We start from the raw sequence: 21,042 nt of genomic DNA, 5'->3' as shown, positions 1-21,042 counted from the left end.
TGTGGATCCAACTTCCTGCTGATAAAAGTTGGTCGTGGCTTGTCCCCATGGCCGATGTCGACTTCCTCCAGCTCATCGGCTGATGTGAATCCATACCCCAGCTTCCCGTCCCCTGTGAGGTCGACGCCAAATACTGGGAGAGCGGGTGGCGCGGATAACACGGTCCGATCGCTAGAATCGGCCTCCATCTTGATCATCACTAGGACTTGGTGGCAGTGTCGGAGCCGATTGCGTGGGTCGGCTCCTTCTTCATTCTTGCTATGAGAGCAGCTGCCCTCATCGTTACCCTTACCAGGGCGGTACCCAAGTTCTACCATGTTGATGCTGAACAAGCGTCCTGGTTGACCCTGGGAACGGGTTCTGTGGAAAGAGCCGATGAGTTCGGCTTCGAGGACTCGCCTTGATTTCGTCGTTTTTCTTCTTTAACTCATCGGGCGGATCCTCGTACTTGACCGGAGTGCCTTCCGCCATCTCGGATGTAGATGGCGATATCGTCGATGTCGAAGGTTGTCCCACCGGGCGTGCCAGAATGTGTTGACGTCAGAAACCCACTGGCGGGCAGAGACGGGCAACACCGTAGAGCCGGGAACAACTAGGGCTGCGGCTGGCCCTAGTCCCTCTGAGCGACGGCCCGCAAAGCCTCCTGGTCGCACGCACCGATGTTTATCACAAGGGCGTGCCACCTGACCTATACCTGGTCAGGAAGGTGTGGATGATGCCTCGCTTAGTTTCCTGCAGGGCACACACGTAAATGTTAAATACGAGCCTAGATCGGCTCTCAGGTTATCTTGTGAATCGGCTCAAGGAGCCGATCCACCCATGATTCAGACGGGGTGTCCGAATATATGGTGGTCCTACTTGATCAAGGTAAAGCTGATTAGATCTACGACGATCTGGGGTTTTCACCGCATAATCGGATCATCCTACTCAGGTTCGGGCCTCGCGCTCGCGCACGGTGACCGTAAGCCGATCCTAGACAGGGCCTAAACACCAACACGAGGTTGATCCCCGGAACATCCGTTCTAGGACTAGCAAACGTCACCCTACACGCCGCTGGATCCTCCGCCCCCTTGTAAGGCCTAACTATTGCAGATATTAAACTAATCCTTGTAGAACAAGGAGCAATCGTAACGGACCAGATCTACTAAACTACGATCAAGCGGGGTGCCGCCCCTACGCCTAAGATAGGCGTAAGGGCGGCTAGACATGCAAGGGTTGCACTACGAAAGCATGCAGCATGAAGAACAATGCTAACCCTAATATGTCTAAGATAACTACGTTGCTCGCCATCAAAAGGCTTCAGCACGAGCAACGCATGAACAACGTAGGCAGGCTTGTGCTTGCCTAGATCGCAAGATGCGATCTAGGCAGCATGATGCTTACCGGTAGAAACCCTCGAGACGAAGGAGTTGGCGATGCGCCGAGATTTGTTTGTGGTTGAACGTTGGTTGTTGTTTATTCCATAAACCCTAGGTACATATTTATAGTCCAGACGGACTTTCTAATGTGGGCGTGCACTAAACCGTGCACGAGATAAACTCTAACTTTTAATCTAGATACAATCTACTATAATTAAAGATACACGGGCAACCTAGCCCAAATTCTCCGTGCAAGGCCGCTTCATAGATCTTCAATGTGTAATCTTCCAAGCCCATCTTGATCGCGGCCCACCTCCTGATTTAGCCAAAATCCGGTGATAACAGGTTCTAGTTTCAAATTTACCGAGCTTTCCTTTGTTGTTCTTAACAAGGCATTTGCATCCAAAGACACGAATATACATGACATTAGGCTTGTTACCGGTAAGGAGCTCGTATGGGGTTTTGTTGTGGAGGGGACGGAGGAAGAGCCGGTTGGAGTAGTGGACGGCCGTAGAGATGGCTTCTCCCCAAAAGTTGTGGGGTGAGTTGAATTCACTCAACATGGTTCTTGCCATCTCAATGATAGTCCGGTTCTTCCTTTCAACAACACCGTTTTGTTGAGGGGTGTATGGCGCCGAAAACTCATGCTTGATGCCCTCATCATCAACAAACTCTTGCATAGTGTAGTTCTTGAACTCGGTGCCATTGTCGGTCCTAATTGCCTTGATCTCGGATTCATACATACGTTGAGCTTTCTTGGCGAAGGTGATGAACTCTCTATGGGTCTCGTCCTTAGACTTAAGGAGAAAGACCCAAGAGTATCTTGAGTAATCATCAACAATGACAAGTCCATACTTGCTCCCACCAAGAGTATCATAATGTGATGGCCCAAAGAGATCCAAATGAAGGAGCTCCAAAGGCCTAGATGTGGTAACAATACTCTTGATGGGATGCTTCTTCTTGAGTTGCTTTCCGGCTACACATGCACTACAAACACGATCTTTCTCAAAAGAAACGCCGGTTAGTCCCACAATATGCTCACCCTTTAGGAGTTGTTTAAGATTCCTCATGTTAACATGACCAAGGCGGCGATGCCACAACCAACCTTCGTCATGCTTGGCCGCCATTAGACATGTGGAGAAGGAGGGGCTCTCTTTCGAGAGGTCAACCACGTAAAGGTTGTTCTCCACATATCCAACAAGGACCAATTTGAGATTGTCACTCCTAAAGACTTGCACATAATATTTAGTGAAATATGAATTGTAACCGGCATCGGCAAGATGATATATAGAAAGTAAGTTATAGCCAAGATGTTCAACAAGCATAACCGTCTCAAGGCACAAGTCCTTAGAGATTGCTACCTTGCCATACCCAAGTACCTTTCCCTTTGAGTTGTCACCAAAGGTAATGCTTGACTTCTTGTTGATATCTTCAATGAATTGATCAAGCACACCTTTTCCTCCGGTCATATGATTGGTGCATCCACTATCAAACACCCATTTTGGACCACCGGAGGAATACCCCCACAAAATCAAGTAGAGGATTTAGGAACCCATCGATTAATGGGTTCCTTTGCAATGGCAACAATATCTTTTGGTACCCAAATTGAGTACCCTCTATAAGCATATCCATTAGGAGGGCCAACATAGTTAGCATAAACATCACCATAATAATCAACAAATAATGCATAGTGATCGTTTGGCCCCGTGCGGTCACCACTAGTGGCTTTGCCCCTTGAGGCTTTGCCATTATTAGTGACCTTCTTGTTCTTATCTTGAGCGGGTTTCTCCTTGTTGTAGTTCTTCTTCTTCTGAGACTTGGGAACGTATCCAAGTCCAAACTTTTGATGGTTTGACCTTTGCTTACTCAAGAGGTCATCCAATCCCATCTTGTTCTTGGCGGTGGTGAACTTTGCAAGTTCCTTTGTTAACCTAACATTTTCCTCAAGAATAGATGCATGCTCACAAGAGGATTCATTAGGATGATAGTCGAGACCATATTTAGTCACCAAGGATTCAAGATATGCATTGGTCTCAACATGCAAAGAGAGTTCCTCTTGTAAACGAACATGTTCCTCAACAAGCTTAGCATGCTCACTAGTAAAAGATGTAGGGGAACTAGCATGCTTTTCAACAACAATGGGATCCTTCATTGATTCAAGTGCTTTCATGTAGGTTTCTTGGAGTAGGTCATGGTTCTCTCCAAGTTTCTTGAGCTCATCCTTTACAAGCTTGTTAGCTCTTTCAAGGTGGTCAAGATCCCTAGTGAGAGAAGCATGAGCAACTTCAAGTTCCTCTTTTGAGGTATGGAGCACTTGAGTCAAAGATTGAGCCCTATCAATAGTTTCTAGGTCCTTAACTTTATCAAGTTCATAGGTTTCAATTTGTTGCTTAAGGCCTTGAGATATGCACCTTTCGGTTTTTAGCTCTTGTCTTAGGAGATTGAATCTCCGTTCCTTTTCATCCAATTGATATTCTAATTCCTCAATGGACTCATCCTTTTCTTTGAGAGAGTCCATCAAGAAATCAAACTTGACAAGAGCTTCACCACGAAGGGTGCATCTAACATTGTAAAGTTCCTTAAGCACAATTAGTTCATCTTGATTTTCATTTTCATCATCAAGAACACTAGATAGGGAAGGTGGAGGTTCCATTACCTTGGTTTCCCTTGCCATAAGACAAGAGCCAACGATTGTAGAGGAGGAAGAGTCATCGGAGTCATCATCTTGAGTGATTCTTGCCATGAAGGAGGAACCAACATCATTCTCCATGGAGTAGTCCTTGGAGTAGTCATATGTGAAGAGTGACCCGGGCTTGGAGTAAGCCAAACCGGCCACCCCGGCCTCCTTCTCCTCATCTTCTTCTTCATCATCGGACAAGTACTCGGCTCCAACAAAAGCTCTTCCCTTGTTCTTCTTGAATCGATCGTTGATTGGGTTTGGCTTCAATCTTGGCTTGACCCCTTTGATGAATCTTGGCTTGTCTACCCTTTTCTCATAAGTGGCTATCTTCATCACAATTGTAGCAAGTTCTCTTCTTCTTCTTGTCATTGAGGAGCATAGGCAACTTTCCCTTGTACTTCTTGGCAAAGAAGGCAAAGTCAGTGACGATGTCACTAGTTGAAGTCATCTCCTCATCTTCTTCAATTTCATATTCTTCTTCTCCTCCATGGTCAGCTCTAGCCTTGAGAGCAAGGTTGTGTGACGCTTCATGGTTGTGTGAGGCTTCATCAACACGGTTCATTGCCTTGAGCCTCTTTCCGGCTTTGGCCATGCTTTCATTGGCGGCCACATAGGAGACTAGATCATCGGAGTTGAGATCGGCACTCTTGGTCATGATTTGCAAGTTGAGAGCAAGGTTGGTGTCTTCTTGTTTGACGGCAATCATAGCAATGACCTTGGATTTTATGAAGGCTTCATTCATCTCGAAGCCGTCATTGTACTTCTCGAGCACCAAGTCCCTTGACTCTTACTCTAAGAGCACCAAGCCTAGCATAGGCATCGGATACGGATTCTCCATCTCGAATCATGAACTCGGTGGGCCTCTTGCTTTGCGGTCTCATAAAGAGCTGATTGGATCAAATTGGTTCCCTCTTGGAGTACTACGATCCGATCCCACAACTCTTTAGCGGAGATAATGTCATCGACTTGATCAAGGAGCTTGCGGTTGATGCCACTTCTAATCTTGTCACGTGTGGAGGCATTGAGTTGACGGGTGTAGAACTCGGTGGAGGTCAACCGAGTAGGATCTTGTGGCTCCCGATATCCATGAACAATGAGCTCCCATAGCTCCACACTGCAGCTGCGAATATGAGATTCCATAGCAGATTTCCAATGTGGAAAGTGAGTTCCATCAAAATGGGGAACGGTCCCACTATGGTTTATATGAGGCATGGGTGAAGTGTTTTTGGGATAGTCATGGTTAGCTTCATGGTAGGTTTCCTTAGAGACCGAAGCCCCACTAGAAGTTCCACCGGCAGTTAAGTTCTTAAGCATGGCAGTCATTTCTGTCATTTGTTTTTGTAACTCATCCTCCTTTTTCTTCTTCTCGGCATCATATGCCAAGAGTCTAGATTTCATCTCTTTAACCGAAAGGTTAGAGTCGTCATCTAGACCCTCGAAAAGTTTATCCATCTCACTCTTAAGGCGGTGAAGCCCTTAATAAGAGTCCAGGCTCTGATACCAATTGAAAGTATAGAGATGGTAAACCTAGAGGGGGGTGAATAGGTTTCTACAGATTTTAATTCTTTCTTTGCAATATTAGGCTTTGCGGAATATAAAGATGAGCCTAATGCAAACTAGGTGAAGCAACCTATATGAGGATACAACTAACTCGAGCACGAAGGCTCTCACAGGCAGCTTAAATCACAAGTAAGGAGTTCGGTTAGAGATAACCGATAGCACGCGGAGACGAGGATGTATTCCCGTGTTCCCTTGCTTTGCAACAAGGTACGTCACGTTTGGAGGAGTGGAGGTCCCACGAAGGATTCCCCGCGCCACGAAGGCTCACCCTATTCTCCGGAGCCTATCCCACGAAGGAATAGCTCACTCACTTGTGGTAGACTTTGAGGTAGCCTCCAAACCTTCACAATCTTGCCCGGAGCAAATCCACAGCCCGTATGCTTCCGGACTCCTCTTACCCACCTAGGGTTTCCAAGGAACCCTAGGAAGCAAGCTTCTCAATGAATACAAGGGGGAATGAGATTTGGCTTGGTAGAACGGTAGATCGGGTCCTCCTCTAATGATTCCCCGGAGGGATTTGAGTTTGGGTGGGGGAGGAGGGAGATCTGAGGCTTTTGGTGTTTCTAGCAATGGAGTAAGAGAGAGAGAGCTCAAGAACAACTTGTAGTATGTTGCCTAACTGTTCAGAGGTAGGAGAAGGCCTATTTATAGTGTTCTTCGAAATACGGCCGTTGGTCACTTGCCACATCAGCAGATTCGTCGAGAAACCCGGTCGACCGGATTTGGCGCCGGACAGAGCCGGTCCACGGCCCGGTCGAGCCGGGCCACGACCGGGCCGGCCGGTTTCCAACCGGAGCTGGGACCGGGTCTTGACCGGGCAGGCGTCTGAGCTTACTGGATGGCGCCCGGATGGCACAGGCGCAAAGTCCGGTTGCTGACCGGGCCGCTCGGTCTGGTGCCCGGTCAGACCGGGCCATGGACCGGAGCAGCCGGTCCAAAACCGGGCTGGCGACCGGACGGCGACCGGAGGGCTTGCCCTCTTTACTGGAACCTGCCCGGATGGCACCGGTTCCGGGTCCGGTTGGTGACCGGGCTGTCCGGTGCCGAGGCCGGTCCAACCGGATCTCGTGACCGGCCGGGCTCGAAAAACTTGCTGATTTTTCGTCGAATTGGGGGGTCTCCCGTTGCCTTTTTGTTCCATTGCTACACCATCATACCTCTTTGGCTAATACCTGAAAGTCATCTTGTAGACATGTATTAGTCCAAATACTCTAGCACGGTGTCATAGATACCAAAATAATGGATAAGGGTAAAATACCCTTACAGTAGTCATGGTAGACAAGAGGTAGTAGTAGCAACCAACAACAGTAAACCCTAGAGCAACCAGCCATAGGAAAAAGTAACTAGATAATTTTCCAGTCACCAAGTTATCCAAGTAAAACTATTATAACACTAAAGTCCAGTGCCTCACCATAGTTTGGATCCATGGAAAAACAAAAACAAAATATCAATCCACTGAATAATTATGAATTTGTTAAGCTATCCAATCAAAATCTAGACAAATCATGTCTCCATAATACAAGAACATCAAACAAATGAAATAATAAATATAGAAATTACTTCTAGAAATTGACAAGAACAAATATAAATGAAAATGCCACTTATCACTATCCAAATTGAGCATCAAGACAAGAAACAAGTTAGTAAACCGACATACCTAAATTGGCAAGTCACATGGAACCAAATCTTTGAGTCAATTGACCACCAAATACATTCCCTTTAGCACATAGAAACAACATAGAGAGGCAACAAAGAATAGTAGAAGAACCTTAGTCACCTAAATGCATGTCACATGTGTCAGCACCACAATACTTAGGCCATTCTATAAATATCCAGTATCTCACACCTATAGAGCTCGCAACTTACATCCTAGTCCTAGACTAGAAACACACACACTCGCATTTAGAGAGAGATCCGAGAGGGAGGCAAAGAATAAGTTGGAGGAGAAGGGCAAGGAGGCAAGCAAGTTGCTCATCAACATCTAGGAATAAGAAATGCATGGTCTCCAAAGGTTTAACTCTATGGCCATAGAAATAAACCCTAGGGAGTAGAGTAGGATAGGATTGATCCAGAGTATCAAGGTGTTGTAGATGCATCAGTAGGACATACACACATGTTGTTCTTGCTGCACTGCAAGCACCAGCACATCTAGCAACTCATTAGAATGATCATGGCACTCTGACTTAAGAGGCACCTAGAAAACCCCAATGAGGTAGGGAACTAGGTACTACCAGCCAAATTTAGTAGCTAATGTTGGAATAGAAGCTACATAAATGTAGCTAAGCATTGCTATAACCTAGAGAGAAGAGCGGAACAATATCATGCAAAATTAAGAAACTATAGGCACCCTCATTCCAAATTCATTCACTAATTAAGTGACTGTAGAAACTAAATGAACAAGCAAATCATGCACTACAAGATCACCCTAAGCTACTGGTAAGCCATTAACAACATATAAGAACATGAAAAGACAGTGTTAACTATTGAAACTGAAACTATAATTAACAAGCAAACAAACTAGAAAGCAATTGATTTACAAACTAAATTCTAAACATAACTAATAGCTAATGAATCATTAGAACACCTAAGGAAACATCTACAACAATTTATTAGTAAATTAAAGAATTTATGTCAGTGTTAGACCGACAAAACTGAAGAAAATTCAGTCGGCAGTTGGAAATAGGAACCAATTGATTGGTAGAACTAGTTTAGGCAATTAATTACTGCGAGGAATGTATAAGAACACTAGAACGTGCACAAGAACAACTTAAAACCCTAGAACACGACTAGGACATGATCGATAGTAGCCATAATAGTAGGGTAGGAAAGTATCGACCGAGAGAGAGAAATATAGAGAGAGGATGTTTATGACAAACTCACCATAGCCTAGCACGTCGTGAGGGAGCTAGATCCCAGCCCACGACCATTATCGTCGGAGAAGACGAAGCAGGGGCTGCACAAGGAGCACCATGAAGGTGTCTCGATGTGCGCCAAACAACCACAATAGCTCGACGATGGACGACACAGATAGGAAGCCCAAGGAGGCCAACAAGCTCGATGACACATCCATGGCGACCTAACCCTAGAATTATGTAGGGTTGCAAGCATTATATTACAAGTGTGAGAGCCAAATCTAAATGGACTATTTGGGAGAGAGAGGACTGAGGCACATATTTAAATGAATGCGCAGCGGCGGCCGGATACGATCGTGGCAAGCCAGCGATGTTGCAGGCAACCCCGTTCGCAAGAGAGAGGACCACGAGCGAGCGAGGGGAGAGCGTGAAGACAGTGACGATGCGGTCATACTTGTCAAACCGAACCCGCTCAATCATCTGTTTTGACCAAAATAGACTCATGCAGTGGACTCCACCGGTCAAGGGCATTTTAATCTTTTTTATTAATTATTTAAAACCCTAAAAATAAAAGGAAAACCAAACTAATCAGAAAATAAAATGAAAATAATCCAAGAAAGATAAAATGTGAATAATCCAAATATGATTTTTTGACCATTTGAAATACTTTTATTTGAAGAATTGCTTAAGGTATTTAAATACCTAAATAAATGATTCTCAAATTCAAATCCAAACTAAAATTCAACTAAAAATCCAAACCAAACTTGAGTGCTATTCGAACAACACTAAATAAAAAAATTATAGATATATGGAAATTCTAAAGTGAAATTTAAAATAAATTATGAATGCAAAATCCAAATAAATAATCCTGATATGATTTACGATATTTTAAAAGCTTAAGAATTTGAATGTTATCATTCCAAGAAAATAATTTCACCACTCCATAATAATTAATAATAAAAGGAGAAGCCTTTTATCCAAAAAGAAATTACCACATAGCCAAAAAGCAAGCAGTGGAAAATATTAAGACTTAAACCTTAAAAACATTACTAAAGGGGAAGGGTTCAACACACTATAATTAGGGCATCTCATACAATACCTCATAGCATCATTTGGATCTTAAAAATTATCCTTGTCGGATAATTATGTTTTTTCAGAGCTCGGGGTCCGTGGCCAGTTAGAGTCAGCCAACTATGGTAACACATAGTTGCCATGCAAGTTGAATCTTGCATACCATTTGAAAGTTTTAAAAAACCTTTTTTAAAAACTATCATTGCATTAAAATGAAAAACTATTTTCTAAATAATAAATTGAGGGTTATCGACTACAGGGTCGAGTAATCTACTGAGTGGGCAATGGAAGCATGGAATATAGAGTGAAACTCTATCGGTGGAGGTTCCATTGCACTGAGACCACCATTAGGATTAAAATACAACTCTAGTCAGTCATTCTAAGCATTGTATAGATAGCGTTGACCACATATCCTGGAGTACGACAAGAGATCCAGTTGTACCTTTCTCCTTGCATATATCCTCTGCGTTGAGGAATTCAGCAGGGTGGGGCCCCGTAAAGTCCCCATCCCATTCGGGTAACCCACCAAACCTCATAAATGCAATTTCTCGTTTTGGAGATATTTTATCTGTTCTCATCTTCGCAGTGTTTGCGTGGAGCTTTGGGGTGTGTTGACAATCGATTTTGATGCCCTTGATGATAAGAACATGTCACCTCAAGAGAAGTTCAACTGCCAACTCAACTTTACTACCACTGACAATATTCATCAATGTTTGAACCGTGAAGCCCATGATCAAGTTGCCAACATTGAGTCCTCTAAGGAGCTTTGGGATAAGCTCACAACCTTGTTTTAAGTATGAATCTGTCAAGCAAGATATTCAAGTGTTCATGGTCAATGATGGAGAGAACCTCAAGAGGGCCTATGCAAAGCTCATTGCCTTGAAAGAAAATATATGTGGTCTTGGGGGTGAAATATTCAATGTTGGCTTCATCATGAATGATGAGTTCATCAAGAACAAGTTCAAGTCATTTTCCTCGAGTACCAAGAATTGGTCTTCAATGTCAATTCTTGGATCTAATGCAGAAGATGACCACTGATGACCCACAAGTATAGGGGATCGCAACAGTCTTCGAGGAAAGTAAAACACAATTTATTGATTCGACACAAGGGGAGCCAAAGAATATTTGTAAGCCTTAACAGCGGAGTTGTCAATTCAGCTGCACCTGGAAACAGACTTGCTCGCAAGAGTTTATCGATAGTAACGAGTTTTATAGCGATAGCATGTAGTGAAATATCAGCAGCAGTGTAACAAAGACAGCGATAGCGATTATAGTAAACGAGCAGGATTAAAATACGTAGGCACAAGGATGGATGAACGGGCGTTGCATGGATGAGAGAAACTCATGTAACAATCAAGGTAGGGCATTTGCGAGATAATAATAAAACGGTATCCAAGTACTAATCAATCAATAGGCATGTGTTCCATATTTAGTCGTACGTGCTCGCAATGAGAAACTTGCACAACATCTTTTGTCCTACCATCCGGTGGCAGCCGGGCCTCTAGGGAATCTACTGGAAATTAAGGTACTCCTTTTAATAGAGCACTGGAGCAAAGCATTAACACTCCGTGAACACATGTAATCCTCATATCACCGCCTTCCCCTTCGGTTGTCCCAATTTCTGTCACTTTGTGGCCTCGGGTTCCGGACAGCAATATGTGTATACAACTTGCAGGTAAGATCATAAAACAATGCATATCATCATGAAACAATAACATGTTCAGATCTGAGATCATGGCACTCGGGCCCTAGTGACAAGCATTAAGCATAACAAGTTGCAACAATATCATAAAAGTACCAATTACGGACACTAGGCACTATGCCCTAACAATCTTATGCTATTACATGACCAATCTCATCCAATCCCTACCATCCCCTTCAGCCTACAGCGGGGGAATTACTCACACATGGATGGGGGAAACATGGCTGGTCGATGGAGAGGCGTCGGTGGTGATGATGGCGATGATCTCCTCCAATTCCCCGTCCCGGCGGAGTGCCAGAACGGAGTTTCTGGTCCCGAGACGGAGTTTCGCGATGGCGGCGGTGTTCTGGATGTCTCCTGGCGATTTCGTCTAACCCCCGTGCGTTTTTAGGTCGAAGCCTTTAAGTAGTCGGAAGGGAGGCACCTGGGGCTGCCCGAGGCGCCGCCACCACAGGCTGGCGCGGCCCACGGGCCTGCCGCGCCGCCTGGTGGGGTGGCTGCCTCGTGGCCCCCCTCCTTCTGGTCTTCTGGCTCCGTCCCTCTTCTATGAAAATAGGCCCATTGGAATAAACTCCGGGGATTTTCCTTAAAGTTGAGTTTCTGCACAAAAACGAGACACCGGGGCAATTCTGCTGAAAACAGCGTTAGTCCGTGTTAGTTGTATCCAAAATACACAAATTAGAGGCAAAACAATAGCAAAAGTGTTCGGGAAAGTAGATACGTTTTGGACGTATCAACTCCCCCAAGCTTAGCTTATTGCTTGTCCTCAAGCAATTCAGTTAACAACTAAGTGCGATAAAAGAACTTTCACGAACACATTTGTTCATATGATGTAAATATTCTCATGATATGGGCAAGTACTTAAGCAACTCATAGTAAGATACATGCAAATAAAGTCATCTAAAAGCTATGTCAATCATGGAAAAGGTACCAACAAATTAATAATAAGCATCATGAATCATGTCTATCAGCAAGATTGCAATGTTCATAGAGAGATATGATAAAGTGGTATCTCGCTTGCCCGTATTTGTACAGCAAAACATAAATGCTCGGGCACCTTTGAAGTTCATGGGAAGATTGGAAATAGAGACTATCAAAGATAAAAGAATCAAAGTTATACCACAGTTAATCACATTTTGGGACAAGCATATTATACTAAGAATGACAGTTGTGCTCTCAAGAAAGTGCTCAAAGAAAGGATGGTGACTCAATGTAAAAGTAAAAGATTGACCCTTTGCAGAGGGAAGCAAGGATTAACATGTGCTAGAGCTTTTCATTTGTAAAACAGGAGTAAAATTATTTTGAGAGGTGCTTGTTGTTGTCAACGAATGATAGTGGGTACTCGAACTACCTCGTCAACCAGACTTTCAAGAGCGGCTCCCATGAAGGACGTTATCTCTACCAGCAAGGTAAATCATCCCTCTTCTCTTTTGTTTACACACGTACTTTAGTTTCATTATGGATGACACTCTCCCCAACCTTTGCTTACACAATCCATGGCTAACCGAATCCTCGGGTGCCTTCCATCAATCACATACCATGGAGGAGTGTCTATTTGCAAATTAAGTTACTTACTGATAAATCAGGGCAAAACATGTGAAGAGAATTATTGATGAAAGTTGATTAATTGGGGCTGGGAACCCCGTTGCCAACTCTTTTTGCAAAATTATTGGATAAGCGGATGTGCCACTAGTCCATTATGAAAGTCTATCAGGAGTAAATGACAAGATTGAAAGATAAACACCACATACTTCCTCATGAGCTATAAAACATCGACACAAATTGAGAAGCATTTTGAAGGTTTAAAGGTAGCACATGAGAATTTACTTGGAATGGTTTGAAATGCCATGCATAGGTATTTATGGTGGACACTTTGGAATAACTTGGTTTTCAGGGGTTTGGAAGCACGAGCAGCGTTCCCGCTCAGTACAAGTGAAGGCTAGCAATAGACTGGGAAGCGACAATCAAGAGAGCGGTAACTGTCATAATCATGCTTGCGACAAAATAAATTAACGGAGGCATAAAAATGATACAAGAACTCTGAGGTAGAGTAAATCATCGAGGTTTAATTGACTTTTGTTCAGTCATATGCATGCGTGAGCATGTGCCAAGTTGATTCAAGTGAATTATTCAGAGGAGGATACCACAATGTCATACCTATATATGAACAAAACAATGCAAGCAAATATTTATGACATGCTACTCATATTAATAAATTGGAGCTAAACATGAGAGATCATGAACTACTAGACTTTCTTAAATGACATATACCTCACATGAACCAACTAAGCATGCTCACATGGATGAGTATATGAACAAAAATGAAAACAAATAGAGTTCATACCAGCCTCTCACCACAGTCGAATTGTCGTAGATCGTCATTATTGCCTTTCACTTGTGTAGCTTGAATAATATGGAATGAAAACCAAGCTCCAGCCACCGAAGATCGCTGAACTCCATAATGAACTTTACAAAACCAAAGAATAACAACAAATATTTTTGGTGTTTTCGGATTGGAAACAAGAACAAAAGGAAACAAGCAAACAAAGCAAAATCTTTTTGGATTTTCTTATAGCAAACCAACGATAGCAAATAAAGCAAAATAGGAGCAAGAAACCAAAATAAACAAATGGTAAAGAGAAACAACAGAAATATTTTTGGTCTTTTTGTGTTTTAGGAAAGAAACAAAGCAAAGACAAGAAAATGAAAACTAAAAGAGTCGCATAAACACAAAGCAGCAGAAATTCGTCAAACTTGACAAGCGAGTACGATAATCGATTTTTAAGAAATTCTTCCGCTGCCCATCTCGAAAAGTGTTCAACTAATGAAAGTTAGATAACAACCTGGGGAACAAGCACAAAAATTGGCTTCGTAAAATAACGTTCTGGCTGTTTTTTAGAATTTTTTTGGTATCAGTCCAGAATCTGTTTTCAATCAGCACTTCCCCAAATATTATCTCCCTCTTATTAGAAAACCACTTTAAGAAGCTAAACAAGTATGTACAAGTATCCAGCAACTATAATATGCAATGAATGAGTGATGCCGGTATACCTCCCCCCAAGCTTATGATTTTGGCCTAAGTGGAGATCAATCCCATGGTGCCCATGAAGTGGCACCTCCGTAGTACGACGAAGATGGATCCTGTTCTGGGTATGTGCTGGAAGATGCACCAGGATACGTGACCGTGTACCCGTAGGAGGGCTCGGCATTCTCGGAGTCCTGCTGCTGGTGGAAGTCGTGTATCCTCAGCTGCTCATCCACCTCCTCCTTAGAGCGCGACCACGGTTTCCTGTGAACACTGAACAAATCGCCCTGCGGCAAAGGGATTTCCCTCTCATCCCCGTCAATAAACAACATTTTATAGACAATATTTTCTAAACTAGAGTCAGTTGTGACAAATTGGTGACTCTTCATAGCAGCAATATCAAGCAAGTGGAGAAAGAAAGAAATGTTGTTTAGCTCCTCTATGCATATAAAATGTACTTGTTAACAATGTTGATCAAGTCTTGCCACCAAATAAATTTTACATGATATAAGAAGAAATAAACCTCAAATCAATCATGTTACCTTGTATTGAATTGATATGGATCCAATCATAATACTTTGATATCCTTGCTTAGGCTCATATATAGGACAATCAATAGTTCCCACTTTGATAGTTCTCACATTAGAAATTGTATTAACTCCACATATTTTATCAATCCTCTTGGGAAATAAATAGTATGCTCCTTGTCATCGATATTGAAAGTAACTTTTCCTTTATTGCAATCAATAACAGCCCCTGTGGTGTTAAGAAAAGGTCTCCCAAGAATAATAGACATATTATCATCTTCAGGCATTTCCAACACAACAAAATCAGTTAATATTAAGCAATTATTAGTAACTTGAACAGGAACATCCTCACATATACCAACAGGAATAGCAGTAGATTTATCAGCCATTTGCAAAGATATATCAGTTGGTATCAACTTATCTAAATAAAGTCTCTTGTAAAGAGAAAAAGGCATAACACTAACACCTGCTCCTAAATCACATAGAGCAGTTCTAACATAATTATTCTTGATGGAACAAGGAATAGTCGGTATACCTGGTCGCCCAGACTTCTTTGGAACTTTGCCATTGAAAGAGTAATTAGCAAGCATAGTGGAAATCTCCTCATTAGGAATTTTCCTTTTGTTAGAGACAATATCTTTCATTTACTTTGAATAAGGAGGCAATTTAATAGCATCAGTCAAAGGGATTTGCAGGAACAAAGGTTTCATCCAATCACAAAATTTGTTATAGTGTTCTTCTTCCTTTGATTTTAGTTTATTAGCAGGAAAAGGCATTTGCTTTTGAACCCAAAGTTCCCTTTCGTTACCATGTTTCTTAGCAATAAAATCTTCTTTAGTATACTTTTTATTTTTAGCATGCTTTTCAGGTTCATCTTCAACCTCTTCTTTTTCAGAAGCATCATTCTTATCATTATCTTTATCATGTTCATTACCACTTTCAGTTTCAGCATCAGAAATAGAAATACTATTAGGATCATTAACAGGCTCAGAGGATTCTACAACAGTTTTATGTTTCTTTTTCTTTTTCTTAGAAGGAGCACTAGTTTCAGTTCGTTGAGAATCTTGTTCAACTCTTTTGGGATGCCCCTCAGGATATAGAGGATCCTGTGTAGAAACACCGCCTCTAGTTGTTACTTCATAAGCATGTTTTTCCTTAGAATTATTATTTAACAAGTCATTTTGCACTTTAGTGAGTTGATCAATTTGAGTTTGAACCATATGAAAACGTTTAACAAGCATCTTAACATCATTGGAGGTTCTCTCCACAATACCATGCAATTCACTAATAGCTCGAGAATTTTCCATTAAATGATTCTCTACTCTCATATTAAAATTATTTTGCTTAACAATATAATTATCAAACTCATCTAAGCATTGATCAGGAGGTTTTGAGTACGGAATATCTTCCCTAGTAAAGCGTTGAAGAGAGTGTACCTCAATCATGGATGAAGGGGGAGTTATCTTGCATAAATCTTCTATGGGAGGTAAATTCTTCACATCTTCGGATTTAATACCCTTCTCTTTACGATATTTCTTGGCTTCCCTCATATCTTCATCATTTAATTTAATCATACCCCTCTTCTTCAATATTGGTGTCGGGGTTGGTTCAGGTGTAGCCCAATCATCATGATTCCGGCCTATTCTAGCCAATAATTCTTCGAGCGTCGTCCGGAGTTCTTTTCCTGAAAACACAACCAGCACAACTATCCAGGTATGCCCTAGACTCAATGGTTAGTCCACTATAAAATATATCAAGTAAATCATGCTTTTCCAAATCATGTTCAGGCCGAGCTCTGATAAGAGAGCAAAATCTCGCCCAAGCCTCAGGAAATTTCTCTCCATCTTCCTGGTCAAAATTATAAATTCTCTGCAAATCAATATGTTGAGCACTAGCAGGAAAGTATTTCCGAAAGAAAACATCAAACAAATCACTTGGACTATCAATAGAATCAGGTGGAAAACTATTATACCAAGTTTTAGCATCATCCTTTAATGAGAAGGAAAAAAATTAGCAACGAAATAAGTACGCTTCTTAACATCATCAGAAAACAAGCTACTCAGAGTAGACAGCTCAATCATGTGTTCTACATCACTTTCTTTTTCAGTACCACAAAAAGGTGTTTTCTCAACAATAGATATATGAGATAAATCAAGAGAAAAATCATAATCCTTATCCTTAATGTTTATAGGAGATGTGGCAAATTTAGGATCGGGAGACGGTTTATATCTAACAGTATGTTGTGCAAGAAGCTTTTTAATATTACTTGTACCAGTTGTAGCATTGCATTTATCAATGAAATCATCATCAAGTTCTACATAATCTTCATCAAGATCATCACTAGAGTATTCAACAGACTCAGGTGAATTAACAGGTGTAGCAGCATTTTCATTAGGAGTTTCCGTATTTTCAATTTGTCTAGACCTAGCAATTGTAGCATCTAGAAAAGATCCTAATGAACCATCATTATCAAGCACAGCAGAATCATCATCAAAATTATAAGGGAAATTTTCAGATTCAGCAGAAGTACCAGCATTTGAAGCTTGTGGTGGTGAAACAAGTTTACTTATCACAGATGGTGAATCAAGAGCAACGAGAGGTACTCAGAGTTGTACCTTTTCTTGTAGTGGATGGTAATATGGCGACTTTAGTATCGCGAGGTTTACCCATGATGGAGAATTTGCAGCGAACAATATCAATCCAAGTGAACTTGCAAATAAAGTTATGCTCCCCGGCAACGGCGCCAGAAAATAGTCTTGATGACTCACAAGTATAGGGGATCGCAACAGTCTTAGAGGGAAGTAAAACCCAATTTATTGATTCGACACAAGGGGAGCCAAAGAATATTTGTAAGCCTTAACAGCGGAGTTGTTGTCAATTCAGCTGCACCTGGAAACAGACTTGCTCGCAAGAGTTTATCGATAGTAACGAGTTTTATAGCAGTAGCGGTAGTGAAATATCGGCGACGGTGTAACAAAGACAGCAGTAGCAATTGTAGTAAACAGCAGGATTAAAATACTGTAGGCACAGGGATGGATGAACGGGCGTTGCATGGATGAGAGAAACTCATGTAACAATCAAGGTAGGGCATTTGCAGATAATAATAAAACGGTATCCAAGTACTAATCAATCAATAGGCATGTGTTCCATATTTAGTCGTACGTGCTCGCAATGAGAAACTTGCACAACATCTTTTGTCCTACCAGCCGGTGGCAGCCGGGCCTCTAGGGAATCTACTGGAAATTAAGGTACTCCTTTTAATAGAGCACCGGAGCAAAGAATTAACACTCCGTGAACACATGTAATCCTCGTATCACCGCCTTCCCCTTCGGTTGTCCCAATTTCTGTCACTTTGGGGCCTCGGGTTCCGGACAATAATATGTGTATACAACTTGCAGGTAAGATCATAAAACAATGCATATCATCATGAAACAATAACATGTTCGGATCTGAGATCATGGCACTCGGGCCCTAGTGACAAGCATTAAGCATAACAAGTTGCAACAATATCATAAAAGTACCAATTACGGACACTAGGCACTATGCCCTAACAATCTTATGCTATTACATGACCAATCTCATCCAAGCCCTACCATCCCCTTCAGCCTACAGTGGGGGAATTACTAACACATGGATGGGGGAAACATAGCTGGTCGATGGAGAGGCGTCGGTGGTGATGATGGCGATGATCTCCTCCAATTCCCCGTCCCGGCGGAGTGCCAGAACGGAGTTTCTGGTCCCGAGACGGAGTTTCGCGATGGCGGCGGTGTTCTGGATGTCTTCTGGCGATTTTGTCTAACCCCCGTGCGTTTTTAGGTCGAAGCCTTTAAGTAGTCCATTGTGGGGTGGCTGCCTCGTGGCCCTCCTCCTTCTGGTCTTCTGGCTGCGTCCCTCTTCTATGAAAATAGGCCCATTGGAATAAACTCCGGGGATTTTCCTTAAAGTTGAGTTTCTGCACAAAAACGAGACACCAGGGCAATTCTGCTGAAAACAGCGTTAGTCCGTGTTAGTTGTATCCAAAATACACAAATTAGAGGCAAAATAATAGCAAAAGTGTTCGGGAAAGTAGATACGTTTTGGACGTATCAACCACGGATGATCTTACTAGGTATTTCATTTCCCATTATGACATGATCGCCACCGCCATGAAGACCATGGAAATTGTTCGTGCCATGAACAAGACAAGCTCTCTTGCTTTGAAGGCTGAGGTTTTTCAAGGAAGTGAAGTTCTTGATGTGGATCTAGCTTTCTTTGCAAAGAAGTATGCAAGTTCTCCATGAAGAAATGTTGAAGATTTTCAAAGGAGAAGATAAGAATTTGTCACAATTGCCATGGATCGGGGCACTGCTCAGACAAGTGTCTCTATGATAAGAGGGAAGACAAGCCCAAGTATGATAAGGGAGAAAGGGAAAAAATGAAGCCCAATCCTCTCAATGAGAAGAACAAGAGAAGAGAAGGAAAGCACTCATAGGCACCAAGTACACATCCGATGAGGAAAAGTGAAGATGAGGAAAGTAAGTGAGTGAGTGTGGCTCTTGCCGAATCTAGGTCGCCATTCCAGTATGATTACACAAAGGACTATGCACCCACCACCAAGAATTCTTCCCAAAAATGCCTCATGGAAACGGGAGCTAAGGTGATCACTCCTCCTTCCTTCTCTAGTATCTTGGATGATGATGATGATAGGGATGAAAGTTGTTTTCTTGCAAAATTGCATAAGTTGATGTGTTCTCTTTGTGGTGAAGCTCGAGTTCAACTCGGCTACTTAATGGATACCACAGTTTCACGCAATGAATCCATTGATGACTTGAATGCCATATTGAGGATGGAAAACCGATATTCAATATCCTTAAGCAAGAGCTCACTGAAGAGAGGAAGACTAGTTTTCTTCTTAAACAACAACTTGAAACTTATGAGCTTGGTAAAGCTAAAGACATGGATACTCATGATAGATCTCTTCTGATGGCCCAAGAGCTTGATGCTTCAAAGAAAGAGCTTGAAGTTGCTCATGCTTCTCTCACTAAGGACCTTGAGCACCTTGAGAATTCTAAAAATCTTATCAAGGGTGAGTTCATGAAGCTTCGTGAGAACCATGACCAATTCCAGGACATCATGAAAAAGCTCCAAACATATTAAATGACCATATTTTTGTTGAAAATATTGCTTGTGGTTCTAACTCTATGGTTGACCAACAACTCATTGAAAAAATAATAAGCTGAAAGAACAACTTTAGAAGGAGCATCTCACACCCACCAACAAAGGAAAAGGGGCTTGATGAGATCCTTGCTCATCAAAAGGTGAGAGCTCCAAATCAAGGTCTTGGGTATAACCCAAGAAATGACAAGAGTTGTGCCACTCCACCCAACAAGGCAAATATTGTGCAAGAAGGGCACAAAGTCGATGGCAATGCCAAGAAGGATGTTGCGAATGGGGAGGGCGTGCATTAGGGCAACCCCAATCACAAGTTTGGATATAGAAGCGAATGTATATGCTAAATAAAACTTAAGGTAGATGAAATGCGGCTAACAACGGGCACTGAGATAGCGGTGCGCTCTAGAACAACTCCACTCTAGTTCTGGGCATCTCATCCCTAACGGCCAAACCTGATCGCCCCAGGCTAGGTCTTGTGTTTTTTACCCAAATCCCAACCTGAAAACCTAAACTATCCCAACAAAAACATGTCTTCCCCTATTTTATGAAAAAAGAAAGTACATTTTTATATCATTTTTTTGAAATTCATTTTTGATACAAAATAAGCATAATTTCACTATTTTTAGCTGGACCAGGCCAAGCTCCGGCCTGGCCTTTTTACGTCGGGCTTTATCGTGCCTGGCCCAACCCGAGAGATGCCCCACTCCACCTGTATACTGGTGCCAACGCGGGAGAGAGCGGGGGCGGTACCGCCCGGCACGGGGCGGGAGAGAGGCGGGAGGCGGGCGAGACGAGAGGGAGGGGCGCCGGCGGGGGCGCCCGGCGCTATCGCCCGGCTGCCGCCCGCGTTGGCGGCGAGAGCGAGGCGGGAGCGGGGCGGCAGCGATGGCGGGGTGGGCGAGAGGCGGGGCGGGAGGTAGAAGACAAAGGGGGTTTTGCAGAAAACCCCCTGGACTTAGGAAAAATTGGTAGGATTTGGCATTTTAGGGTGTTTTGAGCCAAATTTTGGCATTTTAGGGTGTTTTGAGCCAAATTTTGAGGGGCTTTTTGCACAATAATTTAAATAGAGCTGGCACTATTTTATGATGTAATCGGTAACATTTTAAGTTGAATAAA

Source organism: Lolium rigidum, chromosome 4 (genome assembly GCF_022539505.1).
Source record: "Lolium rigidum isolate FL_2022 chromosome 4, APGP_CSIRO_Lrig_0.1, whole genome shotgun sequence".
NCBI classification, from domain to species: Eukaryota; Viridiplantae; Streptophyta; class Magnoliopsida; order Poales; family Poaceae; genus Lolium; species Lolium rigidum.
Note: the sequence above shows the minus strand (reverse complement) of the source record.